This window comes from Corapipo altera, unplaced genomic scaffold (genome assembly GCF_003945725.1).
Source record: "Corapipo altera isolate COAL_440 unplaced genomic scaffold, ASM394572v1 78, whole genome shotgun sequence".
Lineage (NCBI taxonomy): Eukaryota > Metazoa > Chordata > Aves > Passeriformes > Pipridae > Corapipo > Corapipo altera.
The window spans coordinates 954,635-969,208 of record NW_020884904.1 but is presented as its reverse complement, the minus strand read 5'-3'; positions in this window follow the sequence as shown (position 1 = coordinate 969,208).

The window sequence follows — 14,574 nt, the reverse complement described above, 5'->3', positions numbered from 1 at the left end:
CCTCGACCTCTCATTTATTATTGCCTGCAATGTAATCAAGACAGGTATCCATCAACTTCACATGACTCAGAGGCAGAAACAGCTCTGTATTTTTGGAACTCTTACAACACCATAAGAACAGTCATGCTCGTTCAGACCAAAAGCCTGTCTGGCCTAGTGCTTTGTCTCCAGTGATGTTCAGTGCAACACAAGCTACACAGTGATCAGTCTCCTGCTCTTTTCCAATAACCAGTAAGCCCAAGACTTTATGAAACACAGACTGGATAGGAACTACAATGTTTCACAGGTGTTGAAGATTTATCTCATTTCTCTTCAAAGAATTTTTCTATAATTTTTCAGTGAATGCTATGACATTACAAAAAAAAAAAGACAAACAAAACCACAAAACTGCATTCTAGGTTAGACTGCACAGAGAAACAATTCCACCTAGACACAATGAAGAGAGACATTTCTTGTAATTATTTCTTATTATGAAATGGTCTGCTCTTGGGTTACTCAGATTATAAAGTTCAGTATCAACTTTACAAATACGATGTGAAGGCTTTTGTAAAGTCTAAACTCAGCTTCAGACATAAGGCTTAAAAATGAATACTGTAAAGACAACTTTTTGACTTTGTAAAGTATATTTTTATATCAGTATTTTTCCCTCTTTGAAACATTCTATGCAGCAATTTATAAATAACTGGAAACATCACTAGACTGGTTTAATATTACCCATCCTGCATTGTGAATACAAATATGCTGAATTCATACTAACAGGAACTGACAATATCAAGTACTTCTGTATAAACTGGAAGCTTCAGTAGCTATTTTGAGGAAAGTGTCTGTGGGAAACAAAGAGAAGAAAAATATACTTCTTCTAGAAACAGCAAATTCAACAAAATTCAATCTGCTTGGATTAAAAGCATTAAACTAGGAACAACAAGTGGATCACTGTGAAAGCACCACATTACTCAACATATCAATGAAAATATAAATTTTAACAGCTGTGTCAGTTTAACGCATGGGCTTATAAACAAAACATTCTTATACTGATTGCTTTCTGAAGATTAATGAAAATGTCTTTCTAAAAGGCCATCTTCAAGGTTTTCCTCTTTCTCTGCCTAAGGAATAGGTATAACTGTTGTGCCGAAATAGGTTCTTTCACCCTGTGTGCAAGAGGCCAATCTACACACAGAGTTGAGACATCTGATTTATTCACAGTTCTGTGTAGAAAGGGATGTTGGGTGCCAAATCCACAAAGCCAGCACAACGAGTACCAAAACTTTTCACTATTCATACATCTTAGCAAACAGAGGCATTAATGTTCATGGGCTACAAGTCACCTAGTCCTTTTAATAATGAGGGTTCTATCTTCTATTGGTTAATGATTCCACATTCCTTCTCTTCTTTTGAGTCACTGGGTTTCTTGGGTCATGGTCTGTGAACCGGTGGTCCTGATCTCTCCCTGCCAAAATTACCTTTTACCCAGCCGGAGCTGATTTCAGCACAATTGCTGGGTTGGCTTTGTAAGTTTCTTCCTTATCTTGGGAGTTCTGATGAAAGTCTTTGTGGCTTGTAAATTCTGTATTTTTTGTGTCCACTATCAGTAGCACATCCTTCTTCCCAAGCTCAGATCCCTAGGCCTGAGATCACTGAACCATGGCAAGCCCTAAATTTTAACAAGACAATTCTACTGATGAATAATTTATCTTTTTAACATCTGGACATCATAACCAAAAGGCAACAATTCTTCATGTCAAGTTAAAACTTGATCTAAAATGATAAATCTTATTGATTTTGCTCCTCCATTATTCAGAACTACTTGCAGAACTAGCCAACACTAAGGAAGTAGCTGTACCAAATACTGTGCCACAGCCAAATTCTAAATCAGAGGATGATATAGTCTCCTCCCATACTTACTTTCCATAGTTAGTGGAGTTACATAATTTCATAACTTTTTAAAAAAGCGTTATACAGAGAGGTAATGCTGCAAGACAGACAGAACAGTAACTCGATATCCAAGAGCAACATTTAATACTTTTAAGATTCCAATAAGTGAGAGAAACTTGTAATATCTCCCAGTTGAAGAAACATTATTACAGGTGGCAAGAATAATTCACTGTCCTTCATCCTTGTTCTTCCAGTGGATCCTAGAAGAAAAACGAATACCAAGATGCCTAGAGACAGATCAAGCATGCACTGAAACCAGAAGCTGACTTTAGAGGGAACACACAATGAATGCAGCCCACAATGAATGTGTGACAAGATATATAGGTCTCCTCAATGACCTATTCTATAGAGGAGCTGTATTTGCTCACTGAAACACATGTTTACCTAGCAAAGGATCTTAAACAGAATCACCTCACTGAAAACCCACTCAAGGGCTCAGTTTTTTTATTTCACATTCATCTATGTGCACTGTTATTGTTTTGGTTCCATCACCACAACTGAAACAAGCAGGTTAGGTAATTAAAAAAAATAAGGTAATTGTATACCCAGTTTTGAGTATCTGGTAAAAACTTTTCATACACTTAAAAGAGTTCTGAAGTGCTCAGCATGCTGCTTCCATATAGTAGATACATCCAATGGCAAAGGATGCAAAAGAGATCCTCAAACTCTACTGTTATATATAGCACCTTTTAGTACCAACCATGGTAGGTGTTCTCAAGTTCTTACCACCCACAAAGCCCATCATGCCATTTCTGCCAACCATTTCAAGGCATTTATTATCAGTTCTATAAAAATGTAAAATGAGTAAGTTTCCATGTCAAATCACGTTATCAAGGGTAAGCAAAATCAACATATATATATATTTCTCCTTATAAATTATACATGATATGAAGGACTGGGAAAGAGATAAGAAAAAATCACAGCCACAGTTCCACACCTCAGAATGCCTATTTGAATTTGCAAAACTTTAAAATTATGTGTCATTTCCAGATAGAGACTAATTGCTCAGTAAAACTGGTTCCCCATATGAGTCTCTAAAGCTACCATATTCCAGTTCAGTCAGTTTAGCTTACAGTTTTTCCACACTTGATGCAGAAAGCTTTTGGAAGTTTTCCAAATTAAAAAATGCCTTTCTCAACATGAACTGAATGCAAGAATTGAACCTAGAAGCAGACTTATTCATAACCTCGGTATTCTTCTAGGTTTTATATACATATTTATAATTTGAAGTTCAGGATGCTGTCAGCATAATTCATCACTGGGGTATATATAAAGGATCCCTTTTGTTTCTTTTAATAGTGAATCCCCATTATGGCATGAAAAACAGAAAAGTTAAGCTATCATAATGAACATACATAGGATTTCTTTAGATTCCTTTCTAGATAAGTATTTTGACTACTTGAACATAAGCAATGACCCAAAAGTATCTGCCAAAAAATAAAACTGTAGCCTAAAATTGATGCTACTATGTGTTACTTCCAGTCCAAAGTAAAACTCTTTCATATTATTGAAATAAAAAGAAAAATTGAAGTTGTTACTGCAAGTGCTACAGTATAGAAGCACCTGAAGCAGTATATTGTTATAAAGTTAGTCAGATTTTTACTGGTTCTGAAATAAATGGACCTTTGTACTGGGATAGAAACAGAATTCTTATATTACTTTAAGGGGCCCAAATGTCATTATAGCAAGGCCAGAAGCTGTAAAACACACTGTCAAAACCAGCAATGACACCTGAGGGCATACTGAGTGTCAGGCTTTTACACATCCTGTTTTACTTCAGAGTATTTCATGTTAAGACTCAGAGCAACTGAGTCTTGGAACTGTTTGAAAGTCCTCCTACTCATATTTGGTCTGATTGTGACCAAACCTATGGAGTTTCCTGAGGTAACTTAATCATGTATTTTACTGTTTGATAACAACGCCTTTATTGGACCTTTTAGTAAAACAACCACAACATGGAATTATTTCAGGCTAGTGACTTGCAAAGTCCTTTAATCCCTAACAGCTACCAGCTGATTTGTCTGGATGAAAAGCATCTCACAAGTTTCTTGCAATTTGGGGCCAAGTGACACTGCATCAAAATCAAAATTTTAAAAAAATTAGAAAAAAGACTATCCAAATTACTATCCATTGCAGGAAGTTGATTTTCTCTTCAGAATTTATTATCAGTTTTTTTAGTTTATTTAATTTTCCAGAAAATGGACTAAAATCTGCTTCCATACCAGTAATCATGACCTCTTTATCCTTTCATACTAAATTTGTAAGGAAAATTTGATTTGCTACTTATTATATAAGACATTTAGTCCCCTGTGTTTCAGCGGTTTTCCAAAACTCCAAGTGGAAATATACAAGACAGTTTTACTAATTCCAAAATAATAAAGATCCAGTCCTTTCCTACTTGAAAAGAAAAATATGGCCATATTGACAAACACTAAAAGACTGTTCTGTCATGAAGAAATTTCTTCTTCTCTATTAGTCCTTACTGATAAGGGATTGTTCTGCTTCATGACTGTACTGTGCTGCAAACAGTACTGTTTACTCTGTTAGTTAAGGAAAGCAAATAAAACACATTTACAGTAAAATTATATTTATGAGCATACTGCCTCGGCAAGCTGCCTAGCATGGCACTTTTATCAGTCTCAACTAATTTGGAAGCTCTTCTTCTAAGTACCCAAATCTGGGTTTCCAAAGGAAATGAGCAGCTGCTAGTCCCATTCGTAATTAGACCTGGATAATCAGCAGCTCTGATTAAATAAAAACTACAAATGACTGGTGAATCCAAGCTAAATTCACTCTGGAGTATTTATAACAAATCATTTACTCTGAACACAAACTCCTCTCCCCATGTTAAAAAAAAATATATATATAAAAATGCAGTCTTCCGAAGTCCCTCTTTAGCCAGTGGTTTATGTGAAATGAGAACCAGCTGCACTTCACAATCTACAAAGGAAACTGAAGATTCTACCAAATTTCCCAATTAAAATGGAGAAGGCAATCAAAGCAAAAGAGATTTGGACCACACTTCCTGAAACAGTTTCTTAATCCTTAGCCTAATTTACAACTATTATGAAATGTTGCATGCACTGGACAAAGTATGGTTGAGTAACTACTGTGGGCTATTAAGTACTTCTCACAGCACTACTGTATGCTCTGCAAAAGCAGGCCAGACCAGATCTTTTCCTTGTACAAAAGCTTTTTTTAACAACTCTCCTTTCTTCTAGTAACAAAAGTTTCTAATATGATTTTGCTTTTCTATATGTGAAGTTTGCTAGATCAGACTACAAACTGCACTTCAGAGTTTCAGGTAAAATTACTACTTTGGATTCATTCAGCTTTCTAAATTGAAGAACATTTTAATTCAAGAAATAGTTAACTAATCATTTATAATGTTTATGACTGAGATTTCCAGGTTAGCATTATCTGTACTAACACCAAAGTATTTTGTACATACACTTTTAGTTACAGAAGACTACTCTCGAGAAAAGAAAATACTCACTAATTTTGACTTTTTTTTTCAGATGTAATGAGTACATTTTTAAGAGAGTCACATATCTTACTTTCATTCTTATTTTACAACCAGTCTGTGTTTCTGGTCCATGTAAGTAACCTCCGAATTTTAAGATTTGTTCTTCTTGCATTCTTGAAACAGTTATTCAAGAATGTTCTGCAAAAGAGTTTACAGCACTTGTACCCTCACTGCAAAGCACATAGGAGGTTACAATCACAAATAAACCAAAGCACAACTTCATACCTTACCTTGGGCATAAAAAATTGAAAAAAGAGGTTTTCCACAAGAAGGAAAGAAACAGAATTAATACTAAACTTTAGGTAAGAGGCCTGGACTTAAACCTATTTGAAACAGTTTTTTTTTTATGCAGGGAATGTTATCACAGAATAATTGAGTCACAGAATAGTTGCGGTTGGAAGGCACGTCTTCAGATCATCTACTTCCATTCCTAGGAAATCACCATTCCATTCTTGGGTTAACATTGGCCAGAATGTCACCAAGGCATTGACATCAAAGATGATCTAACAGAAATTTCATATGAGCTACAGAATGATAGAACATTGTAAGTAAAATACGAAAAAGTCTTTTTCAAGAAGATCTTAATACATTCCCTGTCTAATACTGCAAACAGCAAACACCAGGAGAAAGGCAAAACCTTTGCTCCCTGGGATGGTTTGTGCTTGTTTCCTATCTAAAATATCAAATTTTCCTCCTCAAGGTCATTGCTAGAGAATGTTTTTCCTCTGCAGTGAAACATCAGAATACTTCTGTTTAAGAGCTGACTGGATTATGTGCATTAGTTTACCGCCATCACAGAAACACATTCATAAATCTTACTGCAATGTCATTAGAATAAGATGTTCTGATTGTGTGTTATTACAGCAGATGCTTCCATCTGCACTGTACTGTGGAATAAAAATATGATTCACTATATTCAAGAAACACTTGAATATGTTCCCCTGTCCAACTAAGACTTCTGAAATAAACTTTGGGTCGAAAATAGGGCAAACTGGAAACAAAATTACTTTTTTGCATGAGCAGTAGAGACAGAAATAAGAAGGCAATCACCAGCTAAGTCACCTCTGAATGGGGAGACTAACCAAACCTGTTTCCAGAAGAAGATAAAGGAAAACAGCAGTTCCCATACTGTAAATGCTGAAAATCCAGATTAGAATGCAACAGCTTAGATTTATCTTCAGTAATTACTTTAACTGGCACACAATCTGTTGATCTCAAGGAGTATGAGGACCTAACCAACAAGTGAATCATTCTCTATGAATATTCATTCATGTTATGTTGCTCTAATGAAAACAAGACGCACAGTCAGCAGAGGCAGGCTTTGGACCTTTGTCTTCCATCAGTATGAACTGACTTTGGTCATTCAGTCTTATTTCATCCCTCTACTTTAATTCAAGATTTTGCTGAAGGACAATCAGGCCTGCTGATCTGTTCTGTCCAAATTCATATCTGCTTCAGGAAACCATCATCAGCTTAGTACCATGTTCTTTGGTGATACGCAAAAGACTTCCCATACAATCACCAGTTCACAATCTGCCATTGCAACTTTTTGGAAGTCAGATACATCTTTTAGCATTCAAGGAATGCTGTCTGCCACATGCTATCTGGTCACCATCAGCTTTCTTATCTTTTTCCCCCTCTAAAAAATGCTCTGGTTTTCCCTGTATTCAGTTCTCAACTTTTATCTTCAGTTACTTCAGGTTTTACCTGGAAAGCTCGGCTAAATCGATAAACATACATTTTTATGTGGACATGAAATAAATATAAGAATATATTTTATGCATCACATTCACGAAGTTGAGAAAACCACTAATGGTTACCCATTTGTTTGGTGGTAATCTGACAGAGGAATAATGTCCTGTCTTATGGATGCGAAGATAAATTTTCCTTTTTGATCAGTATGAAAATATACAGCTTTTTGCCCTCAGCAACTTTGGGTCACAGGTCTTCCAGAAATACTAGCAAGCTACAGAATATTCATAAAAATCTTGCTTTACAGGTTATCAAATTAGAGTTTAAAATCCAGGTCGTGCTTACAGTCCTTTAAATGCCTACACTGTAACTCGGTAGCTGCACAGTATAAACACAAACTGACCTAAACTGGCAACAGTGCCATCAGGGTTTACTTTTTATATTTATTTCAGAAAGAAATTATCTTTGCAATTTAACTTTGTTCTCTACATCAGTGAATTACCAATTAAGAGCTATTGGGAAATGGTTTTATAGCAAATAAACACACGAAGATGTAGGGAAACAAAAGTAATGTTGAAGGTCACAGAGACTTGAAATAAAAACATCATGCTAAAACTTATAGGCAGAGGCATCTAGCTAAAAAAAAATAAAAAGCACCTTTACTTTGTTACTTAATGTGTATCTATTTAAAAGAGAGCTATGTAAAAACTGTAAAGGTGTGACAGGAAGAAATTCAAGCTGTCAGAGTTTATCAAAGACGTTATCACCTCAGAGCTGGTGCTTAGACAAAGATAAAGAAGAGATTGTCCAAGGGTGGGAGTCTCAGTTTCTTCAGATCTACAAAGTAGCAGGTGAGTTGATGGTACTGAACAGACAAAAGCAAACTGGGGAAAATTTAGAGAACTCAAAATAATTCAGGGCTCAAACTTTCTTAGTTTTCCAGGGGTCAAGTTACTGAAGCAAAGTTATTTCATAGCTATGAACTGAAGTCTGGTAAGTGATCAAGTGTGCCTCCTGGGGCAGCCATTGCTGCTAAACTTTTTTCAGCAGCTTAAGAAAATTTCAAGAAGTTGAAAGGATCTCTGATGATGAGGTGGCAAATAGACAATAAACATCTCCAAAGACTGAATGATGCCACTTGACTGACAGAAAAGTGACTTCTGAAGGTTCTAAACTACTGCCCTAAACGATGTCATCTGTTGTATTACTATTTCTACACTACTGGATATTTCTGGAAAACACAGAAAAGCCTTTCTTTGTACTGCTTGTTCAATGCTGACATGTTTGCACCTATACTGAGTGATCATTATCACAAAACACATTTCCTTATCCATAATTCTCTGCTTTGATAAACACTAAATCATCATATTATAGACTTCTAAAGCAAGGAGATGGTTTCATCCTATTCCTGTAAGTATCTTTTTTGGGGGGAGGGGAACTGGAGGACAGTGGATTTTTTGCTAATAAGCAAAGCCCCGCTGAGGCTCTGTTTTACCTACATGAGGTAATCTTTTGCTAATCTTACCAGGTCAAGGCTGTTTGAGCTTAAACAAATCCTTAGCTGTGGGGAAAATGAGCTAAGTTTCTTGTCTGCCTCTGAGTAGCCTAATAAGAGTGAAAGCAGTGTGCAAGTGCTTTATAAGGTTTTGTGGGAGTTTGTTTGTTTTGAAGAGAGAGACCAGAAAGAGGCAAACAGGAAACAAGTTAGGTAAATGAGGGCTAGAAGCAGGGCTGCACATGGAAAAACAAAGAGGTGGCTCAGTAACTTCTGTTCTGTTTCATTTTCCCATCTTTTGCACTCAGAGGACATTGTCCCCCTGCCTTTCCTGCCTGTCTGCTGACCCTATCAAAGTGTTCAGGGGAGGTGATTCTTAAGGTCTCCACTTACTCTCTTCCATCTGTTCTCTTTCCATCCTCTACTCAAACACACTCTTCCACATGAAGTCACATTATGCTGCCTTAGAGCCTGAACAGTCAGTCCAGAGAAACCAAGAGACTCGGTGTAACAGGCAGGACAGGAAACTGGGAGAATTGATTCAAGAGCCCAGAAAGCACTTCTCTAGTCTATGCCTACACCAATATATTCTCCCTCTGTTTACATACACACCCACCCTGATCACTTGTCCACACTGCTGGTCCCATGTGAAGACAGAAGAAGTGAGATCAGATACAGCAGGGGCGAGGGGAGGACAGCGCTTATTATCTCATCTTATTTCTTCCCTATTTCCTTCCTGTCCTGCCTGCTTATAGCAGAGTCCTCACATGGATAAGGTTGCTGGAGTGAAATCAAGATGGTAGCAGCAGTGCCCTCTGCCACCATTCCTCTAATTCCTCTACTTTCTGGGACAGCAGATGAAAGCAGCAAGGGAACATGGAATCAGGGAACAATGCTCCCAGCCCAATTCCTACCACACTTCAGTCACACAGATTAAAAAGTTTCTGCCCCCTCCCTTTAATTTGGGCCTTCCATAGGGCAGAGTCCCAGATGAATGACAGATAAACTGCTATATGTTTTGCCAAGACACTTGATTACTAGCTGGCTTAGGTAAATAAAGCATTTAAGTTTTCTAAAGTGATGCTAAGATTAGTTTGAAACAGTTACAGGTGTGTCATATGTCTCTACAGCAGATACCTCAGCACTCAGTGGTAAGACTAGTCTTGAACTATCCCTCAGCTCAAGTCTTGTTACTGGGGACTTGAGATTATTTTATATATTACAAATTGCATTTTTTTTACATATTTTTTTTTTCTCACATTCTGGTATCAAGCTATACTTGTTCTCAAGATGAAGCTAAGGTTCTTTTGAGTTCTGTCTCTGCTCTAATTGACACTGGGTTTCCTTCAGGTTCAAGAGGCCCTTATAATTGCTTCCAGCTGGAACTATGAGCAAGTGGACAGAAAATCCATACCATTTAAGTCCAACACATATATACTTTGTTTTGTCCCAATTTGTCCTTTCACTCTCCTAGTACACTGAGTTCTACTCCCAGCATTTTCCCATTAGGAAGACAGAAAGAAGCATAAAGATTCATTGGTTTTAGACAGGTTCATACAGCAGACCCAAGTAAAAATCAGGAACACAAGCAAAGTAAATCAATAAACTTGGAAAGCTGAAATTCTGCTTTCTTTACTCTCCCATCTACTCTTTCCACATTTCCACACAAGTTTCAGAATGAAGTCCTTCATGCACCTGGTCACATATTCCTGTTTGAAAAATCCCAAAACAACAAGAAACAAGAGCAAAGTGCTCCTCAGTATCCCCCCTCCTGCCGAAACCTTAAAATTAAAAATCTGAAATTGCAAAGGACCTTGATGACTGTGGAAATACAGTGTGCTGTACATGCAAATCTTCAAAAGCACATGTTGCACTGCACTTATGTACAGTGCAGTTACTGACATGCCAAATTGTTACTTAGCATCTTATTCTGCCCCATGCAAAACTGAGCAACTGATGATACACAAATGGGTGTAATTCCTTATCCTTCTTGCAAATGTTTAAGGGGGAAGTATTTTTATCATAGCAGCACGATAACATGAGTGCTGGCCGATGGGACGGGAGATCCTTTGACATCTCCTCACACTCCTACCTCCCTTATCTCTGCAGTGCTAAAACACCCACTAAAGTTTAAAACAGCCACTTTCATCTTCCAGCTGTTCTTTTCCGAATATCCTTTGAACGATCTTATTTCCCCACTGCAACGACCCAGACGACCCACATACCTCTTTTTTTTTTTTTCAGTCAATTGTCAAATACAGACTGGGGGCGGCGGGGGCGGAGAACACCTCGCTTCCACTTCAGAGAACTTGGCCGCAGCTGGATGTCATTACCGACAGCACCGAACCGACCGTTCCATGCCAGCAGAGCGGTGTATTTTACTGAACCGCCAGCCGAACTCAAGTTTCGGAGCTGCGAGAATAAATATTTCACTTACAGGAGCCGCGTCTGTTTAAAAACCCCTCCCGGCGGTGGGGAGCGCTGAACTCCCGCGGCAGGGCAGAGGAGGGAGAAGCAACAGGTCCGGTCCCCCCGTTTACACACCGAGCAAAGCGCCCCGCTGACCTGCTCCTGCTCCTGCCCGACGGTGCCTCCGCCGCCTCCGCAGCGCCGCGCCGGGACCGCCGGGAGCCGGGATAGCCGGGAGAGCTGGGACAGCCGGGATCGCTCGCCACCGCCTCCTCGCGCCAGGGGACGCCCGGGGAGCGCCCGAACCCTCCCTCGCAACCCCTCTCGATCCCTCCCGACCCTGGTCCTGATCCCGACCCGGCTCCGCTCGGGGCCGCCCCCACGTGACAGCGCCCGGCGCTCCCGCCCCCCCTCGCGGGCAGGTGCTCCAGGGAATTTCTGCGCGGACCCAACCGAGGGTTTGGAAAATTTGCCATCGGTTTCTGAGTTTTATTCTTCGTGTCGTTATTGCTGGAAGAAGAACTATTGACTAAAAGTACATTTAGTTTATTAACTAAAACACGCTACCCGGCCCGTTTTTCGACACGTATTCCCGCATTCCTGCATACCAGGGATTGTCTAGGTTAACAAAAACATTATATTTTAAAAGAGAAAAACAATACACTCTTTCTTCAGAGATTTAAAAATCAAGTATTTCTATACTTAAAGCACTTCTTATCTACTTTAATTCTACTAATAAAACAATAGCATTGGTCATTTATATTAGTAAAAGCGTTTCATATCATATTCCTGTTGACTCCTGTTTAAAAAACATTCTCCGGTGTTCTGTTTATGATGGCAAAAATCTCTGGTAGAGGAAGTCTCCAAGGAAGCAAACATTAAACAAAAACTCACGCTCAAAAAGTGTAGGATTTTCTTGTGCCTCTAGAGATTCCGGGATTACTTCTAGAAATGTGGAAAGTGCTGCAAGTTTTAGTCCTTGGGAGTTTGCTGGTCACTGAGTGCTTTACTGATCCAACATCTGATAAGGGTTTCTGGTGACCAAACAGGTCATCCCACCTGTGCAACACTGACACAGCTCTTTCACAGCATATGTGTGTGCCAAGTACTTCTGATGATGTCATTTTTCCAGTGAGTTGGCAAAACAAATTTAACCATTTAGCAGAAAGTGAGGCAAAGAGTTGGGAGTCACAATGTAATTAGCACACACTTTTCACTGTGTGTGGAGTGGTTGTATTTAATAAGCACAGTTTGCTGTCTTCCTTCTATGATGATGCTTTCACCTAAATAGTCTAAGCATGTTTAGTATGCACGATGTTTTAATGTAATTTTATTACTTATAACAATCCACCTGAACTTTAGAATCTCTTTTTGCCTGACATAAGCTTCCAGTGTCTCTGGAATGTTGAAACATCTCGTTCCCTGTTACCAACTGATGCACTCTCTGACCTTGGGAAGAATTATCTATTATTTCAGTTGTGTTTTAAACTTCCACGCAACACCAAAACTGTGAATCACACACCAGATATTCCAGATAAGGAACTGGACCTCACGTACAGAGAAAACATGCCCAAGGTGTAAGAGGGAGAGAATGGGAAGTGAACGCCTTTGAAACATCTCTGAACATGCCGAAGAATAATTAAAAACTGGCAAGAATCCACAGGCTGTGTATTAATTCAGCTTTTGAATTTTTCTTGTCTTTCCTCCCAGCTTTGAGGTAGTCATTTTACATGGGTCTTGAAGAGGAGTGGTGCAAATTACAGTGGTTGATAACATTTGCATCTGATAATGCTGATACCAAAAATTATATACCAAAAATGATATAGCACTGCTTGTTGCAGTATCCATAAACCATTTAGGAAAGAGTCAGTGGAATTTAGAAAAATCTAGGCAAAGCTGAGCATCTTTTCAACACCAGCCTGGTTTCCCCTCCTTTTCCTCACCTCACTGGAGGTCTAGGACAGATGTCTGGGCAACTTTCCATGTGATAGAAGCAGTATCTAGGACATTAATTTTCTCTGTTATGATCATGTAGGGTTGTTACCTCCTTTCTTGTTTATTCCTGACCTGGAATAGCCAAAACCCTGCTGGTACATGCTGTACCCCAGTGCTGGGCTGGGAGAAGCAGCGTCAGCCAGTGCACGGGAAGGTGAGCATGGCCTTGCCCTGGTGCTGTGAAGGGGAAGGGCCTGGAATGGAGAGGCTCTGCAATTACTACCACTCCCTTGGGAAGCACAGGCAGAAGCAGAGAGAGGCTGAACAGCACAAGCCAAACACAGAACACAAAACACTGTCCTGCTACTGCTTCATTGTTCATGTGCCATCATTTTACAGTTCTGTTTTTGTATTTCTTGACATTATATTATTGCATCACTGGAAAGCAGAGAGAATCCTAATTTTGGGCTCCCTTAAGCTTTTTGTTCCTGTCTATCCTGTTTAATATCATTGTAAAAAGTTAATTAATTCTGCATCTCTCTCTCAGTGTAGCGGGTTTCAGAAGCACTCCCTCAGCTGTCCTGCCCTCTTGGCTAATTACCATTCCAGAAGTCCCCCCTTCAATAAGAGTGGTTTGTTTCCCTGTTGCAGTGGTGCAGACTCATGACTGTCACAAAGCTGGCATTGTGTTAAGTCTTTGCCTCCCTTATATAACAATGAAGTTTATTCAGTGAGAACAGAATCATCCTTCTCGGAAAAGACCTAAGAAAAAAAAAGAAGTCAGGAACCCCAAAAGAGAACGCTGCTGGACATTGCTTTATTGACCATCTTCATTTCTTCCATCTCAAAAGACGGTGCAAAGCTGTCTGTAAGATCCCACGTGTTGCTCTATAGCAGTTTATCTTAACTAGATATAAAGACCAGGGTTAATTTTATGTTGTTAAAACTTACTGAGCAGAACTGTCTGAGTTTCTCTTCCTCAGTGTCACGTTATGGTCATTTTGACAATGCTGGGAAATCCTGTGTTTCAGTTCAGGGCATATTCCTGATCCTGCAAGTGTGCCTGATTGGTGCTTAGACTTATGCATTTGGTGGTTCTTTCCTAGTGCTATTTGGGCCATTACTGGATTATGCAGAAAAGTGGCAAAATGGCTCATAGTCCCTGAAGGGTAAGGGCCAAAACAGACACTTAGATGAGGGCTCTAAGTGACTGTGCTCCCTAGATAGAAACTTGTGGCTATAAGGCAGGAAAAAACATCTATGTTTTGATACATCAGTTTGCAGTACGTTCCAAATTGCTGGTTTATTTGCTGAAAGGTTTTTATAAAGCTTTAATTTCCCTGTTTATAAAACAGAGTAAATTAGCTGCAACTAATGTAGTCTAAATTCAGTCCCAACCACTCTGATATTTTACTATCAATTCATTCAAAAATTCTCATAAGAGATACCTGAGACCTCACTTCCTTCTTTATCAAAAGCTTTGTTTCAAAAAGACTACAACAAAGATTAGTCAGAGTATGGTTTCATTGCTTTCCTCAAATCACAGTCCTCATAGTCTGTGCAGGCTTTGAAGCACCAGCATTAA